Raw genomic sequence first — 24,788 nt, 5'->3', positions numbered from 1 at the left:
TCAAATTGAGTAAATAATTATGTTTTGGATTTGACTCTGCCTCAAGTCATAACGGTTATTTACCAATTTGACTCTGTTTTTTGTCAAAACTAGAAATTCAACTGTAATATCTGCTATTAAATATATCTTTTATGATATATCTGCAACCATGTGGCTAAGTTGCTTTAATACAACACTAGAGTATCTAATTCTAATCTTACTAAGAAAAGCAGATTTGCGATAATTATGTTTCTTTGTGGTGACAAATAAAGTTACCTAGTGATCCTTTTAAATAGCCCTTTTATTAAAAAATAAATTTTTTTTCTCCCATCATAAAAAGTTCATTTAGACTCGATTTGGCGCAATAGAGTAATAGAATAACATATGTTCCATATTCATATTCATAAAGCCTTTGACATAGATGAAGGGTTAATTAGCACCACAAGAAAAAGAAGAGACAAAAGCTTATGCTCACGCAATATAATAATGGGTAAATTAAATAATATAATTATAATTAAAGAAATTATATATTAAGCAATGCAGTAAATGGAATTTGGTAGTTTGAAGGTTCTCTGCACAATTGGAAGCCCATATACGGTAACCTTCATCAACCAATTGTTGTCTAACCTTGGAATGATATTTTCTAGCTTCCATTATTTCATCATCAAGACCCCTGCCGACATAAAATTTTCACCTTAGTTCTTACTTTAATTAATTGATAAAAGTGATTTGGTTTGTAATGTGTGGCTGCGGAAATAAAGTTATATAAATATAATTACTATATACGAAAAATTATTCGGTGAGCACACTAGCAAAATCACATGAAATTTATGAGTGTGTCACAGATATGTGAGTGTGTTTATCATGAACTCAATGCTCACTAAAAAAAAGAAAAACGGTTAATTTTACTTTGGTCTAACTCGTTTTAATTTATGCGTACTTCCTTATCTGGATTTTAAAACCGGTGATGCTAAATACACACTTTATATGCGTTACACATCTAAATTATTTTTACAACTAAATTTAATTAAATTGGTTCAAATTCAACAAAAATTAATTTCTTAATAAAAGCGTATTTATACGCTCCAACTTCTTCTTAACATTCTTTGCGTGTTTCTTTCTTATCGTTATTCTTTTATTGCTGTTGTTGCTGTATTTTTTTCTTTTTTTTTCGTCTCTTTCTAGTAATTTGCAGTATTATGTGTTTTCTTTGTTTAATTTTTTTTATTTTTATTCTTATTAAAAAAGTAATTAAAACAAAAAATTATAAAAAAGTAAAATAAGAAAGAAAAGATGAACAAAAAAAAGAAGACCATGATAATGAAGAAGCTAAGAAAAAGAGGATGGGAGTTTTGAGTTATGTAAAATTTATCAGAAAATAACACTAAAATTTTTTAAACGTGACACAGAAGTTTCTCAATTTTGACACTGAAATGTATTAATTGTGACATAAGTTCTTGTTAAGAGGGTGAAACAAGAATTATGATAATATATTAATATGGATGATAATGATGATGATGATGACGACGACGACGATGAAGAAGAGGAGGAGGAGGAGGAAGGAGAGTTTTAAATTGTGAAGAATTTATCGAAAAATAACACCATATTTTTTATTTTTTCTTTTTTTCCTCTTCCTCATGTGTTATTGTAGTTATTTATTCTTTTTTGTTTGATTTTTCATCTCTTTTTCTTGATTTTATTCCTCTTAAGAGAATGAAATAAAAAGAATTATGAGAAAATGAAATAAGAAGGAGAAGATGAAGAAGAAAAATATGAAAAAGAAGAAGAAGTAGTAGTAAAAGATGAGGAGGAAGAGTTTTAAATTGTGCAGAATTTATAAGAAAAATAACACTAAAATTTCTTAATAATAACACAATTTTTTTTGTTTTAACACCGAAATTTTGCTAAAAAAAATATAAAAATGTCTTCTTTAATGCTTTATTTTTTTTCTTCTTTCTTTCTTTTATTGTTGCTCTTACTTTTTCTTTTAGAAGTATTGATTCTCATCCAATAATTTTTCTGGTGTTGTGTATTTTTTTGTGGTTACTTTGATATATGATTTTGTGGTTGATGTTGTTGGTTTTTATGCTATACAAACAAGCACACAAACAAGACTATAAATCATGAACAAAAACACATCCAAATCAATTTTGGATCAGTCAACGTCATCAACATGGCTATGATATCAAAACCACTACAATTACATTCGATGACCTAATTACACCAAATCTAAGTGAATGAGACCAAATGCTTCTCAATTAACTCAGAAATGCATTGAAATTACTTAATGATTGCGACACACAAACTCAGTTCTAAAATTAACATACAAACAATACGGAATTATGAACGAAAACACATCCAAATCAATTTTGGATCAGACAACGTTATCAATATGACAAAAATTCGATGATAAGAATAAAAATAATGATAATAACGATAACGACGATATGTATAAGAAGAAGAAGAAGAAGAAGAAGAAGAAGAAGAAGAAGAAGAAGAAGAAGAAGAAGAAGAAGAAGAAGAAGAAGAAGAAGAAGATGATGATGATGATGATGATGATGATGATGATGATGATGATGATGGAGGAGGAGGAGGAGAAGGAGGAGGAAGAGGAGGAGGAGGAGGAGGAAGAGAAAAAGGAAGGAAGAGAAAAAATTTAAATGAGAAAAGGAGGAGGAGGAAGAGGAAGGAAGAGAAAAAATTTAAATGAGAAAAGGAGGAGGAGGAGGAGGAGGAGGAGGAGGTGGTGGGGTGGTGATGGTGGTGGTGATGACGATAACGAAAGAGAAAAATAACGAAAAAAGAAGAGAGGAAGAAAAAGACACAGCATCAAGAGTGAAGAAGAAGGAGGGTGAAAAAGGACGTGCGCGAGTGAATTTGAAACATGAAGAAGAAGAAGCGGCAGGGGTAAAGAAGGAGGAGCGCGCATAAATTTGAAACATTTTATAATAACTTGGTTAAATTTTGTGAAGTATTTTCTTTGATTGTAGAGCTTTATTCTATATTTTATAAGACAAAGTTTAGGGAACAAACTATACATAATACGTGTAGTCAACTTAAACAACCTTTTAAAAATTCTGATTTTGAAATTCAAAAAATTAGGATTAGGTTTAGAAACAGGCGCCACCCAACATCAACCACTACTTTGACCTCCCGCTCCAATCACTCTTCCCCGAAGCCGCCACCTCCATCGACAATTCCTGTCTTCTGCGTCCTCCCCCTCCACTGCATCTTGCCACTGTGTCCTCCCTCCTTCCCTACATTTGTGAGTCGCCCCTGTGGTTTCTCCTTCCAACGTGTATGCCACTTGCCCATGTGTCTTCCACGCACCTCCACCGCGTCTGCCAGTTGCCCCTGCATCTTCCCTTTCTATGGAGTCTCTCGGCAGTATTGTTCCATCTTCCTCCAGCCCCGATTGTGCACGATATCCCTGCAACACAACTCTCCACACAGTCTACCATATACATGCAGCAACCTCCCTCACGAACACAGCTCTGCCACAAGCATGTCGCACCACAACCTCCTTCCTCATATTCCTTCTCTTCTTTTTCTTTTTCTTTTTTATGACTAGCTTGAATGTTTCTTTCTCCTAAATTTTGGATTTTTTTTAATGTTTTGAATGCTTTATCTTTTCAAGTTTTGGATTATTTTTTTAATAATTTTATATATTTATTTTTTTTAGTTTTTAGATCTTTTTTCTAATTGTTTTGGATTTGTTTTGAAATTGTAAAACTAATTTTTGATATTTTTTTGTTAGATTTTGGATGTTTCTTTTTGTCACATTTCGGATGTTTCTTTTTATTAGAATTTTTAAATAATTTTGAATATTCTTTTTACAATAATTTTGGATGTTTATTATCATTTGATTTTAGATTTTTTTTTTTTTTAGATTTTGGATGTTTTTCATTAGGTCTGTCTTTGAATATTTCTCATGATAATTGAAATTCACGTTTTCTCCAAAGAGAAAATAAAAGAAAAATCGAATGTTCTTTTTCTAATTTGTTTTGAAATTTTAAAAAAGATTTTTTGATATCTTTTTTATTAAGTTTTGGATGTTTCTTTTGTTGCGTTTCGAATGCTTCTTTTTGTTAGGAATTTTTAAAATTATTTTAGAATTTTTAAAATAGGTTTAGATTTTCTTTTTACAACCATTTTAGCTATTTATTATCATTTGATTTTAGATATATTTTTTAAGATTTTAGATGGTTTTTTATTAGGTTTTTTAATGTATTTTATGATAATTTGAATTCATCTTCCCTAAAAAAAAAAAATTAAAAAATGCTAGTTGGTTGTAGTTGACTACACCCTTTGATGGTTACTATTCTGAGACTTACCTAGAACCAATGTGATTTGGGCCTGAACGTGAGGTCCCGACTCCTTTTGAGTGAAATGCTCTTTTGTCTTCTCTAACGAAGTGATGCCATACGAGCTCTTTAGAGAGGATGGGGGTGGTACTTGTAAGGGACTCCAATGCTTAAATTAGAAATAGTTTTAGGCAGGTTTTTAGTAGATTGGAGTTCGAAGAATACCTGTAGGTATCTGGGTGTTTATAAGTGTAGAGGTGGAGTTGATAACCAACTTTTAAGTAGTTCCACCTTTGATGGTGGATTAGTTACTCCTTTTTGGTAGAGAGGTCATTGAGATCTCCTTTTTAGATGAGTAGGAGAGATTGCAGGAGTTGGTTACTTATTTCAATAAGTAAGGATCAGCCCGTGTTACCGTGTCCGACCTCTTTGAGGTTGGGTAGGTAGTACTATAGGCCTGAGTACGAATATCTGCAGAATGTTGATTGGGCTCCATTCATTTTTGGGCTTGGCTGAGTTTTGGGTCAGGATATAAACAGTGTCCCTATTTGAGGCCGAGCTTATTTAGGTCGGGCACAAGCATTTCTGAGTCGGTCTTGATTTATTGTAGCTTTTGGTCAGAGAAGTCGGGTTTGTGATATTCCTTGGAGAACAAGTCAGATTCTCGACGTGTTATCGAATGTGGATGTTACGTCTTCTCGTAACCATTTGCGCGTCTTTTCGGTCACATTGATAATCGTGCGTGTCATTAAATAGGGGACAAAATGATCATTTTTCTCCTATTGGTTATATAAACATAATCATCTTTCTCTTTCTCCTTTTTCGTTTCAACTTCTGAGAATTTTATTTCATTTCTCTCAAGACTTTTCTTCTTTTTCACTGTGACTTTGCTTACATTGATCTTTTTCTGAGAATTATTTGTCTTAGAATTCTACTTTGAATATTCGCACGTGCTGCCTAAGACATTTTGGGACCATCTGTTTGCACTGCTGTTATATGCATTCTCCTTACTTTTTGTTCATCTTAAAGGTTAGTTTTTCTTTTCTTTTTCATACCATTATTGCCATGTTTATTATAGTCTTTTGAAAATATGGCTTCTTGAAAAATATTTGTAAATGTGGTTGTGGTAGTAGCTTCCTCTGTTTGTCTTTTCTAGATATCAATTTTGTTGTTGCTGCTAGAATTTGTAAAATTTGTAGGTTTTGAGTTTTATTATGTTGGATTCTGGCTTTTCCTTATCCCCAAATGGTGCCATTTTTCTTGATTAATGGTATCATTTTGTATTCTGGGATGAATGGGTTAATTTTACATCTTTATTGTGATTGATACTGGAAGATTTGGATCCGTACCCGGTCTCGTAATTTTTGTGTTTATATGAATGTTGTGCTTATACCCGACTTGTAGCTCGAGAGTTTTTGTAGTGACATAGCTTTATTTTGCTATTTTGTAGGTATAACCTTTGTGTCTCGTTTGGTAGTTCCAGCATGTCGTCTCAAGTACCTTCCGACTTAGACTGTGTAGATGTTACTGTTCTTTTTGCTGTCCCCGTAGTTAACAACGAGTATGTAGAGAAATTTTGTTTACAGCATAGGATTTGTAGAACCCAAGAAGATGAGAAGAAGTATGAGCTAGTAGCTCCCGACCCTGAGGATAGAATTTGCTTTCCTCGACTTAGTAACTTGAAAAATTATTTTCTATTCATGTATGACTGTTTGTTTACTAGGCTAGGGGTGCACTTCTGTTTACCGATTTTGAAATTGAAATTCTCCGTATCTGTAGAGTTTCTCCTTCTTAGCTCCACCCGAACTCGTGGGCTTTATGAAGGTTTATCAATTAATAAGCTGGGAGCTTGATTTTCCTCTTTCTTCCAAGATTTTCTTTTACCTCTTTTAACTTACCAAACCATTTAGCTCTAAAAAACAACACTGTATTTTCTTTTGAGCTATTTAGGGTAGAAAGATTTTTTCTATTTTTGATGATTCTTTTCATGACTTTAAGAAATATTTCTTTAAGGTCCGACCTGTAGAGGGTGTCCAACCTTTTTTCTTTAATGAGAGAGATGAAACCTATTTTTTGTTTGTATTAGGAAAAGGTCTCTAGTGTCAATAAATACAACCATTAGGATCTGGATGAGGTAGATGAGTGTGTATTAGCCTTGTTTCAGGAGTGTTGCGGCCGATCTCCTCACCTCGACACCAAGAAGTTTTTGTTAGGCAAGTCGAGCTATGTTCCTACCGAACTAGGTAGTTAGATTTTTGTATTTCGTTGATGTTTCTATTCCTTTGCCGAATTTCGTAACCTTAGTCTCTATATTTTCTTCGTTTCTGTAGTAAGAATTACTAGTGGGTCTGGTGCCTTGCAAAGACTTCGAGTTGCTAAGAAAAATTCAGCAGTTTAGATGGTGCAGCTAAAGGAAACCGAAAAGTCGAGAAACCTCTCCTCTCCTTTCAAGTCGAACTCATCTTCATCTTAATTGGCCAAAGCCATACCTCTTCCTCCCATAAGCAGATAGCCTTTACTTAGGACAATTCCCTTTGTTCCTCCTTTTTATGATTCGGGTTCTCGTAAACGTAAAACTCCATCCTCTGAGTTTGGTAGTGCTTACAATCTGGGTTTTAACGCTATTGCTTTCTGTGAAGAATATATTCTTTTCCATAGTTCTATAAGTATGGATGATGTTTCTTTCTAGAAGCACTTGGGGGTTTTGGCCCGAGGTGGAATTTGGACAGCAGGGATGTGTTTCATCCTCCTAAAACAGCTTAATGAGGCTCCTCTTGGTGTTACTCAAAGAAAGTTGGCTGACCTTCGCTCTGAGGTGGCTTCTCTATGGGAGACCAAGTCGGAGCTAGAGGCCGAGAAGGGGGTTCTTACTTTTGATCTCTCCAAACTCCATGAAAGAGTAAAGTATACCGAGACGACTTGTGCTACGGCGGAAGCTTTACAAAAGAAGGCTGAGAGAGCTACCGCCATGTCTATGGGGAGAAGTTGAGCCTAAAGAAGGACCTGGAGAGGCTGAAAGAAGAATATGGATATCTGAAAGAGTTTGTGGCCTAGGGAATATATGAGATGGCACAGCATTTGAAAGTTTAATTTCAAGTTCTTGCACCCAAGGTGGACCTCACTCCCATTGATCCCTATAAAGTCATGGTTGATGGAAAAATTGTTTCTCCTAAGGCTGAGACCATCCCTGCTGAGGACCTGAAGACCTTCAGTGCTCGAATTGATGATACTCTCTTGGACTCCTTGATGAGGGCTAGATACCGGTTTAGAAATTCACAAGTTATAAAACTCAAATTCATCAATAGTATAGTCCTAAATTGGCAAATAACCCTATCAAAGTTTAGAAAGGTTGTCACAATTCAAATAACCGAGAGTTTTAAATCCCGGGTCGTTTTCCCACGGAATTGCAATCGGATGTACAAGTATTGGCCATAGAAACGGGGTTTGATAACAATCAACAAAAATTTAATTGACAAGAAATTAAAAGAGCAAGCAATAACTAAACGTCAAAGGAAATTAAACTAAGAGCAATAAAAACAAAGGGAAGAAAACATCTTGAAAACAAATTCCTCCTAAATTGATAATTATATGAACTAATTGGGATATGTGACATATAATCCTGTTAGCTTTGGGTAATTAGGGTTTTTGTGGCCATAAACTAGTTTTAAACTTAACACTCTAATCGGAATTAAGTGACCACGACGGTGGCGGTTAATGATGGTTAGAGGAGACTAAATCACTAAGACATTAGGGTTTAGTCATTTATAGTTGGCCATAGAATGAATCATGCATTGTTAAAATAGTTGGTACGAACTTTTAATCCGGAAAAGTAAACATCTCTGAAGCCTTAACTGTTTTTACACCAAACCCTTTATTTGCTTTCTTTATTCTCCTATTTATTGTTTTATACGAATTACACCATCAAAAAACCTTTTCTGTCTGCCTAACTAACCCAATTGGATAACCATTATTGCTCAGTTCGACAATCCTCGTGGGATCGACCCTTACTCACCTGAGGTATTACTTGGATGACCCGATGCACATGCTGGTTAAGTTGTACGAGTTCATAATTCATGCACCACAAAGAACGTCCCCAACCCGAAGACGTGATTCTTTTAGGGCTCAGAGACAGTCTCGCGCTAAACCCTATCAGGATCTACCACTGAGGCATCGGAGTTGGCGGGGTTATCCCACGAGGCGACTGAGATTGCTAGGTTACGGCCTCCAATCTCTACGTGTAGTCCTCTTGTGTAACAGACGTTGTGATTAGGATGACAATTAATTGAATTTAAACCGAATAAATTTCAAAGTTAGAATTAATTAAAACTCACATAATGAGTCGTAGACCGCTCATAAGCAAATCTCTCCTTCTTGGCCTTTAATGTATAGGTAGACTTGATGGTCTCTGTCAATGTTGCCTCACGATCTAATGACTTAGACTACACATATTGAAACAAACTAATAAAATAAATCAAGTAACAATTCATTCAAGTAATAGTTAACAAAGATTAGAAAATAAACTACATACCAGCCTGCTCTTCGTCTTCATGAAAGTCGTCAACCCACCAGTATACTTCGACGACCTCGACGAAGCCTTGTTAACTCTGTTTCTCAAATAGCGATGCTTGAACCCCTCATCAGTACTAAAATAGACATCCAGTTCCTTATTAAGATCTGGACAAAGCGAAATGGTGAGGTGGTCGCACCCCTAACGAACGTCCTGGATCATCTGCTGAAGTCACTTAACTACCCGGTTCCTGATCAAGATATCATGTCTTATCCTAGATAAATTTCTCCTGCACAAAGTAATTCAACAACATTAATTCATTGAAATAAAAAATAGTTAAAATACAGTTAATTTAATAACATTGGGTTCTTACCGTCCACTTCTAAAACCATCGCTCTCTGGTCTCAGCAGGGATCTTTGTGTAGCTCGGCTATACAGTGTTGTACATGGACTTAATTACATTGGCGATCTCCACATGCATTGTTGTTTGGTGCAAACCTATCAATGAAAAACTTAAGATTAGCAAACGGATAAAAACACAAAAAACATAATAAATTCAAAATAGATTGCGGATAAAAGACATTAAAACAATATGTACTCACACCTGCATACCATTGGCATTAGGCCAAATCCTCATCCGTATGACAAGTGATGGTGGAGGGGCATCTGGCTGGGACGCATTAGAGGAATCACCCACCGCAGGCTCTGTCGCTGGAGCTATATGGGCAGCGCAGAAGAAGGCGCTATGTAGTTCGGGTTCGGGGCCATAATTAATTGCTGGTCTGCTGGACCCGCCTGTGACATCAAAGGTGTCGATGGGGTAGACGAGGTAGAGAGCGATGCCTGAGTAGTCCCTAAGGATCCGGTGGAAACCCTCCCTCTACCACAACCACGAGATCCACTCGTTCTACCTTTGCTACCTGTGGTCATGTCTGCAAAGAGAATATATTATTGACATTAATGAGCATATAAATAACATAAATCCTTCAACATTTATATTATTTCAAAAAAGAATTTGACATAATCTCCCTTAAAATTAGACATATATCCACATATACAGTTTTCATATATCCAACAAACCTCAATCCACTGCATCAGTCAAAACTTAATTAAATTCACAACATATAACTAAGGCACTAATTAGCATATGATAACCAAATCCTAAATCTTAAATTAACATATAACTAAATCCTAAATTAACTTAAACCTAACTTCTAAATTAGCATATGATAACCAAATCCTAAATCCTAAATTAACATATAACTAAATCCTAAATTAACTTAATACTACGTCCTAAATTAGCATAAGATCACTAAATCTATATGAAAATAGTGCTAAATTTTAACTAGATTATAGAAACAATGTTATCATCAATAATAAGAACAAATTAAGTACTCATTATATAAAAATCATTTCAATCATCAACACGATGAATGAAAGTTAGGGCACAAGAAAGCTAATGAAGTAACAAAATCCAAACTTTAAACCCAATTTCACAGTAATTAATTCTAAATCTTAAATTTAATTCCACATTAACATAATTTAAACTATAAATCTCAATTTCACAGAAATTTCATCAATTTGAAATTAAAACATATATTAAAACCAATTTCACAGCAAAATCTAAACCTTAAACCTAATTTCATAGTATTCAATTCTAAAACCCAATTTCACAGTAACATAATTTAAACTCTAAATTCCAATTTCTCAAAAATTTCATTAATTTGGAATTAACACATGTATTAAAACCAAGTTCACAGCAAAATCCAAACATTAATTTCAAAAAAATCTAATGGTAAAAACGGCCAACTTACTTGCAATGGAGAAGGTGGCTAGCGGCATAGCAAATTCTTCGTCGTAGAGCAGAAGCAGTACAAATTCTTTATGGAGTAGAGACGCGGCTTGAGAAAATTTGTCATCACGGAGAAGCGATAATACAAGGAGAGGAGGCGGCAGGACTGACGGAGCAGCGGGGAGAGGAGAGGGTTAGAGAGTATGGGAGAAGAGAGGTTAGAGAGAGAGAGAGGAGATTTCAAAATGAAGGAAAGAGGGTTTGAGCTTTGAATTTTAAGGCTCGTAACCGTTAGATTTACCAGCGGATAAATCTGACGGTAACGCATTGTAGGTCACCAAAATGTAGTGATCCACTAATGGGTTTACCGATGAACTTTCCACGCTACATTTCACGCCTATTTTTCTCGTTTTTCCTCCAATTATTACCGACGAATTTACCACCAAAAATGTAAATCCGCCGATAATGATTTGACCTGATGGATTTCACATTAAAACTGTCCCTAAATCCATCGGTAAAGCCAACGCTAAATCTGACGGTATTCAGCGCATGTTTTGTAGTGGTAGCCCCAACATTTTTCAACCTAAATGGCATTACTACATAGCAGTAGTTTGCCTTAGGAGTGATGAAAGATGTTTTCTCCTTATTTGGCTTGTACATCATAATTTGATTATATCTCGAGTATGCATCCACAATGCATAGGTATTTGTAGCCCGAAGCTGAGTCTACTAAAGCATCAATACTGGGTAGAGGGTAAGGGTCGTTGGGACAGGCTTTGTGAGATCGTTATAGTCAACGAACATTCTCCATTTTGCGTTCTGTTTCTTCACAAGTACCACATTAGCGAGCCATAACGGGTATTTGACCTCTCTTATAAACCCGACTTCTAATAGCATTTAGACTTGCTCTTCTACAATTTTTGCTCTTTCAGGGCTTAGCTTTTATCATTTTTGTTGTACAGGTCGTAAGTCCGGATAAACAGCAAGCTTGTGGCTCATGAGGTCAGGATGAATCCTGAGCATGTCAGAGGTTTTCCAGACAAAGAGGTCGAAATTGTTCTGTAGAAAATTAATGAGCTCTTGTTGCAACTGTTCTCCTAGGTTTGCCCCTATGTTCATTGTTTTTCCAACCTCATCTCCGATCTGGACCTCTTCAATTTTTTCTTTGAGTTGGGTCTCAGTTTCTCCCGAACTCAAACACCTTCGAGTTCTATGGTATTGACTTCTTTCCCTTTTGCACACCCCCGTAGGTTCAGGCTTTCCTTATAACACCTTGTCAATTTCTGATCTCCTTTTACTGTTGCTATTCCCTCAAGAGTAGAGAATTTCATACAAAGATGGGAAGTTAAAACTACTACTACCAATCAATTTAGGGTTGTCCAACTTATCAAAGCATTGTAGATAGATGCCATGTCTACTACAATGTAGTCTATGCTTAAGGTTCTTGCTTTTAGGCCTATACCAAAGGTGGTGTAAAGAGGGATGAACCCCAGAGGTCGGATAGGAGTATCTCCCAAGCCGAAGAGGGTGTTTGGGTATGCTTTCAAGTCCTTTTCCTTAAGGCTCAACTTATCAAAAGCTAGTTTGAATAGAATATCTGTCGAACTCCCTTGATCTATCAAGGTTCCGTGAAGGTTTGCATTGGCGAGGATCATTGTAATTACCATCAGGTCGTCGTGTCTGGGCATTACTCCTCGTGTGTCTTTTTTAGTGAAGGCAATTGTAAGCAAATCAGGGATTTCGGCATCTTCGCTGACCTGGTATACTTTCTTCAAGTGTCTCTTCTGGGAAGATTTTGTTATTTCCCCTTCTGCAAATACTCCAATGATCATATGGACATGCCTTTCGAGAGTTCGTTGAAGTCGGTCTTGCTTATCCTTGTCTTCATTTCTCTTTCTTTTACTATGATTGTCCATCTTATGAGCTATGAATCTGTCCAGCCGACCTTCTCTAGCTAATTGCTCAATCACATTCTTTAAATCGTAGCAATCATTGGTGGAATGGCCATACATCTTGTTGTATTCACAATATTCAGATCGGATTTCACCTTTCTTGCTTTTAATGTGTGTAGGATGTGGTATCTTCTTAATGTGGCAGATTTCTCTATATACGTCAACAAGGGAGACTTGGAACAGGGTATAAGAATGGTATCTTTGAGGTCTCTCCGAGTTATACTCTTCTTTTTTCTTTGCCTCTTTTTCCTTTCCCCGGGCTTGATTCTGGTTGTTCTGTCATGATATGGGTTCCTTAGTCTTGTTGTTTCTTCCATTTTATTGCCACCTTAGTTAACGTGGTCGAGAAAGCTTCACAGCAAGTTGCATCCGACGCGTCTCACAAATACATGCGACTTTTGAAATTACTCAGATGATGTCTCAGATCGATCATTCTGCCATAGAGGTTCATCTCTGGACTTTTAAAGTTTCTGAAAACTTTAGCGTGCATGATTTCTTCTATGAATGGATCTTCGCCTCCTAAAGGCATTTCTTCGCTATCAGCTCAGGCTCTCCTTCCCTTGAGGTTGGATTTCAGCTTCTTGGATTTTTCTTCCAGTTCTCTTCATCGTCGTATCTCCCTTTGTAGATCTTGTTCCGATTAACGTTGTCATTCTAGCTCATTCTCAAGCTTTCTAACCGACCTTGATGTTCGTGAATCAATCCCATGAACTCGGTAGGATCTCTTTCTCCTGATCCTCCCGATTGATGGACTTCTAAGCTTATTTTTTGTCCTCTTTGATTTATAGGATGTAGATCTCCAGTAACACCCTTTCCCTTGTAAGGTCGGGGAGGTATGACAAGTGCGCGATCGTTGTTATGTTGCTCTTCCTCAGGCCTCGAAATGGGAAGCCGTATGTCCGTCTTCTAGGATGTCGTCCGCTATCACACGGTGTTGATTTTCAGGCCCCAGCAATGATGCCAATGTTCTAAGCTTACCTAGAACCAATGTGATTTAAGCTTGAACGTGAGGTCCAGACTCTTTTTGAGTGAGATACTCCTTTGTCTCTTCCGACGAAGTGATGTCGTTCGAGCTCTTTGGAAAGGATGGGGGTGGTACCTATAAGGAACTCCAATACTTATGTTAGCAAGGGTTTTAGGCATGTATTTAGTGAATTGGAGTTTGAGGAATACCTGTGGGTGTCTAGGTATTTATAAGTATAGAGGTGGAGTTAATAACCACTTTTTAAGTAGTTCCACCTTTGTTGGTGGATTAGTTACTCTCTTTTGGTACGGAGGTTGTTGAGATCTCTTTTCTAGATGAGTAGGAGAGATTGTAGGAGTTGGTTACTTATTTAAATAAAAAAGGATAGGTCCATGTCGCTGTGTCCAACCTAGTGTAGGCATGAGTATGGATATTTACAAAATGTTGATTGGGCTCCATTGAGTTTTAGGCCAAGGTACATATAATTACATAATAAGATTAATTTTATAATTAATGAACAAAAATAATTTTAATTGCTTATAATTATGCATAGTTCATGCAAGAAGAAAAAAAAATATTTAAAAGATAATACAAAATCAGTTTAAAATAATCTAAAATTATTTTATCTTTTATTTTTAATTATTGTTTAATTTATTTTGTATTTAGTAATTAATCGAATAATATTAAATTAAATAAAATAATTTTATATTGTTGTCTTTTTAAGTATGATCAAACAAAAAAATAGAATAATTTTTTGCACAGCACATTAATTAAAAAATATCTCTCGACTTTTTTTTTGGTGATTATATCTCTCGACTTTTGGGATGTGTATTTAGCATCATCATTTTAAAAAATAAATTTAGCTAACATATTAATGTTATTAATTGAAATTTTTTTTTATTAAAAAGACAGACAAAATTAAAATTTCATTTCCTATTTTTTTTGCGGTCGATAATTATTGAACTTTTCTTTCTTTTTTTTCTTTTAACTAGTGGCCTAGCGGAAAAAAAATTATCAACATCGAAAGATCAATTTTGTATATTTTTAAAGTTCAGAGGCTAATGCACCAGGAAATAAAAGTACAACAATTAAAAAAAGATACTTTTGAAAATTTTTTAAATATTTTAAAAATATCGGTGTTTGAAATATTTTAATCGTTAAATACGTGAAATTATTTCTATACTTTATAGCAAATAAAAAAAGGTAAGATTAGTTACCTCATTGTAAGACGAGTCCATTAATGATACCCAACATTAATAAGGTTGTTTCTAGGGTGTACATGATCCGGTCCGACTCGAAGGTCTAGTCCGGTCCGGTCCTGAATATTTTAGGGGCTAATTTGGTGTGATTTCATCGGATTTAGGGTCGGGTGAGGGTCTCAAAAATAGATTCAATCATTATTTTAGGTTGGATCCGGGCCATAGTTCGGGTCACTCGAAGTTGGCCCGGTGGCCCGGTCATCATAGACAATTAATATTTTGTGTTATTAGTGATGGATCATGACTATTCTTATGTGGAACTTAAGTATTGTAAACTTTAATATTTTGTGTTATTAGTCATTATAAGACTATAAATTAATATTTTATGTTTAGAATGCATAAGACTTTAGACTAATGCATAATACTGTGTTATTTGTATTGATTTAAATATTTGGTATTATTAGATAATATTAGTATTGATTGTGGTTATGTTTTAGTATTAATTGTGGTTATGCTTTAATTTTGAATAAGAGTTGGTTCTTGTTATATTTTTCTAAGTAAATTTTACCATGTTAAATAATGGTTGGATTTTTGAAAATTTGGATATTTTTACATGCTAGTTTACAAGAAGGTATCAACGTAATGTAATGTTAACGGCCCGGTTTTCACTCGATTTTCATCCGGTATAATTGTAGCCCGAAAGTGTATTGGTTTCATCGGGTCTAGAATTGGGTTCGGATCTAATAAATAGACCCGGTTTATATTTTAGACCGGGTCTGGGTCACATCAAACCCGATTTCACCCGACTCATGTGCACCCCTAGTTGTCTCCAGTGAAAGATCTAAGGAATTCTTTTCTTGAAGAAATAAAAAAAAATTTATGCCTCTATTTTTTATTTCATGGAAGAACCCTAGTGTGATCTAGAGCTGGTGCCTTGCTTTCCATCATCCATGCTTCCAAAGAGCTTGAGTTCAGCTTTTCTCCCCTAATTAGTGTTTAGTAAATAATTAATTAATTAAAGATTAATTGTATCCTAGGACATTAAAATCGTATCTAAATAAAGTAATTTAAAAAATAAACTAAAAAAGTACGTAACATGAGTGATGATGTGACTGTGACACTACAATGTTGTTGTGATTAAGATCAGATAATTGTTTTGCTTAAATCTAAGGTAAAAAAACTCATTGGCTATAGAGATTATCATCATCAGCTTAGAGCAGGTAGGTAACCAAATCACCTAATTCAACTTTTAGCAATTGAAATATAAAATTATTTAGACATAAAAGTAGCAAGCAAGCATGGAGACAGGATTTTGGTCCTAAGTCCTACAATACTCGTATCAAGACCGGATTTTGAACAAAATTCTTGAAACAACTTTTGAAAATTTCTTCAGTAAATTTTTTTAGAAAAAATTAATAGAGGTCAAAAAGGTGTAGTGGATTGCACACACCACTATATGACGTATCATATATAATATATCATACTGAACTTCTTTAATTTACGGAAGACTTAGCATAAAATAAACAAAGTTGAACCAATTAAACTTAAATTAAATAGACTTCATTAGATGTTAACTAGTGAAGTATAGAACCAGTATTCGGACCAGTTGAATCCAAGTTGCAAAAAATTTACCTAATTAATTAATAACAAATCTGCTAAAATAAAAAAATAGCCATGATATTTAGTAATATAGATTTGCAGCTGCTAAAATATGCTCAAAGATAATTAATAAACCGCACAAATATTTTCTCACGGTATGAAGAAAACTAACAAATAATCAACCATAACAAAATCATATCCCGTTAAATAAAATTGGCTAATAGCCAAAAAAAAAAAAAAAAAAAAAAAACCAACCATTTATAATATTTTTCTTATCTCATTGTAAACATGACCAACTTGAATTCAATCAAAGCTAAAAAATTATCTGCTACACATTCAAATTAACAACTAAGGCATAAATCTATTTGCACCATTTTATTTCATTGAATTTAAATGCTCTCATAATATTATATTCGCACATTAATTCTCCTTTATTTATTTATTTTGTTTTTCAGCATATATATATATATATATATATATATATATATATATAGGTGTATTCTAGTACAGATCAAAATTGTATAGAGAGTATAGATTCGAGAGTATAGATTCTTTTTGTGGTTATTTTTTATTGTACGAAAAAACTTTTTTTTAGAGATTAAACTTGTTCATAGTACTATTTGATTACAATAAAAAAAATATCTGAAAACTTATTTCTTTACCATATAATTCACCTTATTTGTATCTACATATATTAATCGAATCATGTATAAAAGATCAGTAATAATAGATAAAAGATAACAAATACAGTACTAGAAAAAAAAAAATATCAGCTTCTTTTTTAATTTCTCATTTGAGATGAATTCATAAACCTTGAGTGCATTGTGTGGACTCCACCTAGATCTACACATCATAGTTACAAAAGATAAAAAATTAAATAAAAATATGTATAAACTATAAAGGGCTACCACAACTACTATAGAGTAAGTAACACCAAATTAAAAGATAGACTAAATAGATATGCACTAATAATAATTAAAAAATATTAACAACAACAATAAAAGGCTACAGTAGTAGCCATTTGGAACTTACCCAAAACCGTGCTTCTTAAAATAAGGAATTGTGGACAAAAGGATCTCATCAATATCAAAAATCCAAGAATCTTTGCCATCACCTTTAAAAGTGCAACATCCACTACTCTTTCACCACTGCCCTCTCAGAATCAGCTTTGTCCTGAGATGAAGTCGTGTACTTCCTCACATGATCCACATATTCTTGTGGCACCACACTGAACCTCTTATGTTGTTTAATTCCACATTGATCTTCCAACTCTCATAGTATGTCTTTAAGGTGTTTGTTGTTAGGGATGGCAATATCACCCGAACTCGCGGGTATCCATTCCGTCCCTACCCGCTCAGGGCGGATTTTTAGCGGGGCGGATTTTTGGGAGGGGCGGAGCGGGGTCGGGTTTAGATAATATCCATCCCTATCCGCCCCGCTATATATATAATATATAATATGTATAATATATGTAAAATAATTAGTAAATAATTAATAATATTGTATCATATTTAAATTTTTACTTTAATTTTTATTATGTATGTGATGATGATTATATAAATTTTAAAATTTAATTTTATTTATTGGATTTTAATAATTATAGGGGCGGGTAGGGGCGGGGCGGGTACCTGCAGGAGCGGGTTAGGATTCAACGTTTTACTACCCGCAAGTAGAAGTGGGGCGGGTTCTATGCGGATTGTTGTACGGCGGGACGGGGTCGAGTAGAGCAAAAATCCGTCCCTACCCGCCCCATTGCCACCCCTATTTGTTGTTTTGTCTACTACTTTGAATCTCCATTTTTGGTTCAATATGTTCCAATATGCACTACTCACTATGCCAATGAAAAGGCTAAGATGGTGATTAGTGATAATAGAAAGTTATTTGCCATTTTGCACAAAGTACTTGTTTGTGCGCCATTATTTTGATAAAAAAAAAAGATCTTTTTTCGATGAAAAAATATCTTTTTTTTATTTTTTAGCGTGTTTGGAAAATTTCGAGTAGTAAAAGTAAAAGCACTAGAAAAATCAGAAAACATCCTTTTTTAAAAGCTGTAATTTACATTTTTTAAAAGATTTTTTTTCCTTAAAAAAATGTTTTTCATGTAATAAATAAACAAAAGAAATACTTTTATATTGTTATATCCAAACATAATTGATAGATAAAAAAAAATTTTTGTATGAGATACCCAAACACAAAATTACTTTTACTTTTTTCATAAGATCTTTTAAAAAAAAATAATTAAAAAAAAAAATTTTTTTTAGAAGTTCACCCAAACAAGCCCTTAATAGAGGTGAAGATTCCTATGAAAATTGGGGAGGTGAAGATTCCTATGAAAATTGGGGATTGTGTAATGAAACATATAGGCATGAAATGCAACTGTGGGACATCCTTTGATGATTTTGGCCTCCTGCCTAAAAAGGAGTTATTATTAATCATAACCTTTTAGTTTTTACTCTATTTTTTGATATTACTCTCTTGATTTTACTTTTATTTTTTTATCTCTCAATACAAAAAATTGATATATCAACTTATACTTTGATATGTTAGTTTAATAATGTAACATTTTCACAAATTAAAGATAACAAAGATAATAGCCAAGTGAAAAATCTTTGCCACAGTTGAATACACATATATTGACTATAGTATAGTGCATTTGGAAAGGAAAACTCAAATGACACTATCTTTCTTAGGATATGTTACTCATGGTTTTCATACCTCAAATATATGTAATTATAATTTTGTTATACATAAGTAAAAGATCCATCTACAGACAAAATGCCGTAATCTATAAAATGTATAAAGAAAATTGTTATTAGATGACTTTCGATGTAATTAAAAGGTGTTATTCGAATTGGACAACAGTGAAGAGAGATAATAATAGTTGTCAAACTCAGATATTGTCCTTCATTTGTGAATACATATTATTAGTTAGCGGCAATGAGTTATAATTATAAAGTAGGGTGTACATGGTCTGCTTCAGTCTAAAGATTCGATTCGAACCAAAATTTTTTTTGTATATGTAGGCTCGAATTTGAAGTAGTCTGGATCTGATTTAGGAAAAAAAAATGAAATCGGCGAGAATACTTCAATCGGGTCCGAGCTATAGTTCGGGTCATCTTGTCCGAGTTTAGGTATTTTCTTGTGTTCGATATTCACTAGACGATGGGAATGAAACTTGTTTGCTTAGGAGAGTCGTCCACTTTGTGCCTCTACAATATCTGAGAAATTAGTCATTGGGCTTCCGACTTGATGGATACCCTAGTGCAGACATATATATATATAACATACTGAACTTAGGGCATAGAGTTAGTCAGGAACGCACAACCCCCTTTTGGACTTCCGACCTGATAGATATCCTAGTGCATATATATATATATATATATATATATATATATATAACATACTGAACTTAGGGCATAAAGTTACCAGGAACGCACAACCCCCTTTTCTCTCAGTCCTTCACATGCAGCACTGAAGGTCTGAACCCTTTCCCTCTCAGCCCACTCTCTGTCTCTCACCACCCGGCACCGTCATTACTGTCACCACTCATGACTCACCAGCCCGCCACCACTGTCTCTCTGTCTCCTCAGCGAAGTACGACGGCGCTTCTCTGCTCTATTTTCCTGGCACTGCTGCCCTCAGACATCTTCTTCTCTGCCACCATCTGTCTTTGCGACTCGCGAAGGTTAGCCTCGTCACCACTAGAAGCCCCAACCAATCTTAGTCGGCCATCACCTTTGCTCTGTTGCCCCCGGTCGTCTTCTTCTTCTCTTCCTTGGATTTTTTCTTTTAATTTTAAAAAATAATTAATGTTGATTATTAGAACTTTTGATTAAAAATTTTGATTATTGTTCTAACTAGTATTTCATTATTTTGATTATTGTTTTGCTTTCTAATTAACAGTGATGGTATTATCTTTTTTTTTTTGAAAAAATTAATTAGTAATGATATTTTGGTGTTCTGATTATCAATAAACTGAATATTTGTTCTGATTATTAATTTTTTAATTTGTTCTTAATTTAGTTGATGTGGTTATTATTGATTTTTCTGATTACTATTATTATTATTATTATTATTATAAGGTTTCTTATTATTGTTCTGTTTATTGTGCTATTTAACGGGCTGAACTTTTAATTTGTTACTCATTATTGTTGAACAGTATTTGATTTTTTTTTATTTTATTTGTTTAGACTTTAGATAAAGAAGAATGGGAAGAGGAGATAATTGTATTCCTCCACAAATTATTTGTTCTGATTATTACTTGTTTTTTTATTTGTTCTTAATTTAGTTAATGTGGTTATTGTTTATTTTTTTATTATTGTAGTCTTGGTTTTTATCCTATTTTTTATTTGGTATAATTATAGTCCAAATATGTATAGATTTCATCGGATCTAGAATCAGATTAGAGTCTAAAAAATATGTTAGGTATATATTTAGGGTGAGTCTAAATTGAAACAAACTCAATTTTACCCGACCTATAACACCCCTACTACAAAAAGCATCAACTTGATAGTACTCCACTATTATGCATGCCGTATTATTTTGTTCCACTACCCTAAGGATATATGTTTAGTTTGATAATATTTGTTTGGTAAGTAATGACAGACAATAAATATTTGATGTTAGGAAAAGATGTTTATAGGTCATGTTTACCATCAAATATCCTTGTCCTTTGTCTTTTAACCATTGGAAACCTAGGCCAATGAGTAAATGGATTTTAGTAGTTGATTGATTAAATCACTAATCAAATTAGTTGAAAGAAGAATTACTTTAATTGGGAGTATGATATAATAGCAGTCTTTTAAAAAAAAACATGATGTATATACAACCAATCTAGTCCTAGAATAATATCTAACTCATGTAAAAGCAGACAAATAAAATCATATATAAAAATTTTATCTTTAATATCAAAAGACACTTGTCGACATACCAAATTAATTAAAGCATTTTGAGATGTACGTGAATAAATAATTAAATCATACTCTAACCCAGAAAAGTCTAATCCCAAATTACGTGCAATAGTTATTAAGATAAAAGAATCTGTAGCACTCAAATCATACAATACAGTTAGAAGTTATGTCTTGACACAACACTCACTTTAGATCAGGGTGTCCGAATGTGTGGCATCATCAGCCATCATAGCAAAAATCCATCCTTGTTGCTAGGGACTGGATGTTTCCTGAGTAACTCTTCTTGCACAATTTCCAGCCATATGTCTAGGTCCACTGCAATGCTACAGAAAAAATTTGACTGTGCCAGTTTTGGTCATTTGCTAGTATCCTACCTTGACTTGCCGTTGTTCTCGCTATTAGGACGAGCAGGAATGTTGCCACCTTGTTAGTTCCAAAGCTGCGGCGGTCCAATTGACTTAAAATTCCTTTTCTGAGGGGTCATGTATCTATTAAAACTCTTTGAATGTAACTCTTGGCGGTTCATCCTTGCTGATGCTACCTTTCATGCACAATCCTCTATCAATTGACTTTTAGTAACCAATTCAGTAAAGTTTGGTATCTTCATCAGAACCATAACATTCATCAAATCTTCACGCAGTCCTCCTTCAAACTTCAAATATTTCCATTCTTCAAACTCTGCCAAAGCTCCTTGGAAGATTTTGAAAAAATGGCACAAGTCTTTAAATTTGCGCATATATTCCACCACCGACATACTTCTTGACCTCAACTACATCAATTCTATCTCCTTACCACCAACATTGGACATTGCCTTCCAACATGTAAGATGCAAATTTCACATCGGCCTCTTGGTACATGTTGGGCCTGCAATGACCTTTCTATACCGTAGAACCAATTATCAACCTCAGTTGCAATAACTGTCCCTTTAAACTTGGGTGGATTCACTTTCAGAAAAAGCAGCCAGAAACATGGATCTATCATGATTAACCAGGTCAGCTTCAATGTTGCCACTGTTGTTCATTTTGCTCTCCCAAACGGTCAAATGCCCTAGTAGCAGCAGCTGTTGTTTCATGCACAACCTCAATAATGGAATTCATCGTAGCCATAAAAGCATATGCATCCTGTGTCGAGACATCACTTGGAGTCCCTGTAGAATCACTAAGAGGTCTCCCCCGAATACCCCGTCCTTGTGCAGCCATCTAGGTCCTATTTGCACCAATGAATCAACATTAAGGTGATCATTCTTAACATTTTCAGTTAAGTGTAAATATCTCCTAAATGAATGCACACAGGCAATCATGCAACACATATCATTAAGATATCCTATCAACATGAAAGATACAAGAAGAGCATGCAATGGAGCATGATTCAATCTAATCCCCAAGCTCTATTGGGACAAACTGCTCTGATACCAAATTGTTATAACTCAACTCCAGTACGTCATGATCATACTAGAAGTAAGGTGTTACTAACTTATTTACCTTATAGCTTTAATATAATATATAAGCTTGTAATCATTGTTAGAGTCCGTGCACGCTTTTCGGGTAATGTTTTTATTTCTTTTTTAAAAATTTATTGAAAAGATGAGGTAGTCTGGTCAAGATAGTTAACAATATACTACAAGAAAAAGTAAGTACAGATATTAAATACATACAATTCTGAAACTTATTAACCAGTTTTAGATATACTACACTGCTTCATAAAAGATACATAATATAAACATATATGTACATACAGCATCTCAGGGCCTGGCCCATCCAAAAATGATCTAAACTGGATTCCAAGCTAACCTAGCTGTCTAAACATCTCTAGTCCCTCCTATACTTTTAACAAAAACGAGTGTAACTCTTCAAATCTTCTCAAGTCGTGGCTAACCGGTTGCCATCAAAGGATGTGGTACAATCGTAGTCTATCTCCAAGATCTCACATCACCATTGGGCAAGTATGCAAGTGGCCCGCCCACTGGCTGTACATCTTCCTCAGCCCAACCAAGGTCCTTGGTGCACGAAATTGTGATTACACTTTTCACAACCCCGCACAACTAACCAGCAAGTGCACTAGATCGTCCAAGTAATACCTTACGTGAGTAAGGGTCGATCCCACGGAGATTGTCGGCTTAAAACAAGCTATGGTTATTTTGTATATCTTAGTTAGGAGATTAATGATAACAGTGATTATATTTATGAAAAATAAATAACATAAAATAAATAGTACTTGTGATTCAGTAATGAGAAACAGGCTGAGGTTCTGGAGATGCTCTATCATCTGAATCTCTACTTTTCTACTGTCTTCTTCTCCAAACATGCATGGCCTCCTTCCATAGCAGGCTGTATGATCCTCTCGGATGAAAAATACCAAGCGCTGTCACCACACAGCTAATCATCTGTCGGTTCTCACTAGCGTCGGAATAGGACCATTATCCTTTTGCACACTGTCACTGCGCCCAACATTCGCGAGTTTGAAGCTCGTCACAGTCATCCCCTTCCAGATCCTACTCGGAATACCACAGACAAGGTTTAGACTTTCCGGATCCCAAGAATACTGCCAATGATTCTAGCCTATACCACGAAGGTTCTAACCTTCGGACTCGATCCGTGGATTAGAAACCCAAGAGATACGCACTCAAGCTGTCGCCCAAAGACTACGTTGAGCTCAGATAGAACGGAGTGGTTGTCAGGCACGCGTTCATAGGGTTGAGGATAATGATGAGTGTCACGGATCATCATATTCTCCATATTAAAGTACGAGTGAGTATCTTAGAATAGAATCAAGCGTAATTGAATAGAAAACAGTAGTAATTGCATTAATCCATTGAAACACAGCAGAGCTCCTCACCCCCAGCTTTGGGGTTTAGAGACTCATGCCGTCAAAGGTACAATATGAAATGTAAAAATGTCATAAGTTCTAAATGAATCTCTAAAAGTAGTTTTTATATTAAACTAGTGACCTAGGGTTACAGAAAATGAGTAACTAAGTGCAGATAGTGCAGAAATCCACTTTCGGGACCCACTTGGTGTGTGCTTGGCTGAACATTGAAGCTTTTTCGTGCTTAGGCTGTTCCTGGAGTTAAACGCCAGCTTTGGTGCCAGTTTGGGCGTTTTACGCCAGAATTTTTAGGCTGACTTTGAACGCCAATTTTGGCCATCAAATCTCGGGCAAAGTATAAACTATTATATATTGCTGGAAAGCCCAGGATGTCTACTTTCCAACGCAATTGAGAGCACGCCAATTGGGCTTTTGTAGCTCCAGAAAATCCATTTCGAGTGCAGGAGGGTCAGAATCCAACAGCATCTGCAGTCCTTTTTTAGCCTCTGAATCAGATTTTTGCTCAAGTCCCTCAATTTCAGCCAGAAATTACCTGAAATTATAGAAAAATACACAAACTCATAGTAAAGCCCATAAATGTAATTTTTGAATAAAAACTAATAAAAATATAATAAAAAGTAACTAAAATATACTAAAAACTACCTAAAAACAATGCCAAAAAGGGTATAAATTATCCGCTCATCAGTCCTCCTCTGGATCCTCCTCGGCACCCTCTCCTAGGTCCTTCTCAGTAGCAGAACTACTAATGTCCCATCCA

At 34.8% G+C, this 24,788-nt stretch overlaps 1 pseudogene; it reads right to left on the bottom strand.

Annotated features, from left to right (window-relative positions):
- Nucleotides 1-474: 474 nt before the first annotated feature.
- LOC110263720 (acid phosphatase 1-like) lies at nucleotides 475-22,404 on the bottom strand (annotated as a pseudogene).
- Between the last annotated feature and the right edge of the window lie 2,384 nt (nucleotides 22,405-24,788).

The sequence above is a fragment of the Arachis ipaensis genome, chromosome B6 (assembly GCF_059453495.1).
Source record: "Arachis ipaensis isolate K30076 ecotype BB chromosome B6, ASM5945349v1, whole genome shotgun sequence".
Lineage (NCBI taxonomy): Eukaryota > Viridiplantae > Streptophyta > Magnoliopsida > Fabales > Fabaceae > Arachis > Arachis ipaensis.
The sequence above is the reverse complement of the archived record's forward strand: the minus strand, read 5'-3'. Positions and strand labels throughout refer to the sequence as shown.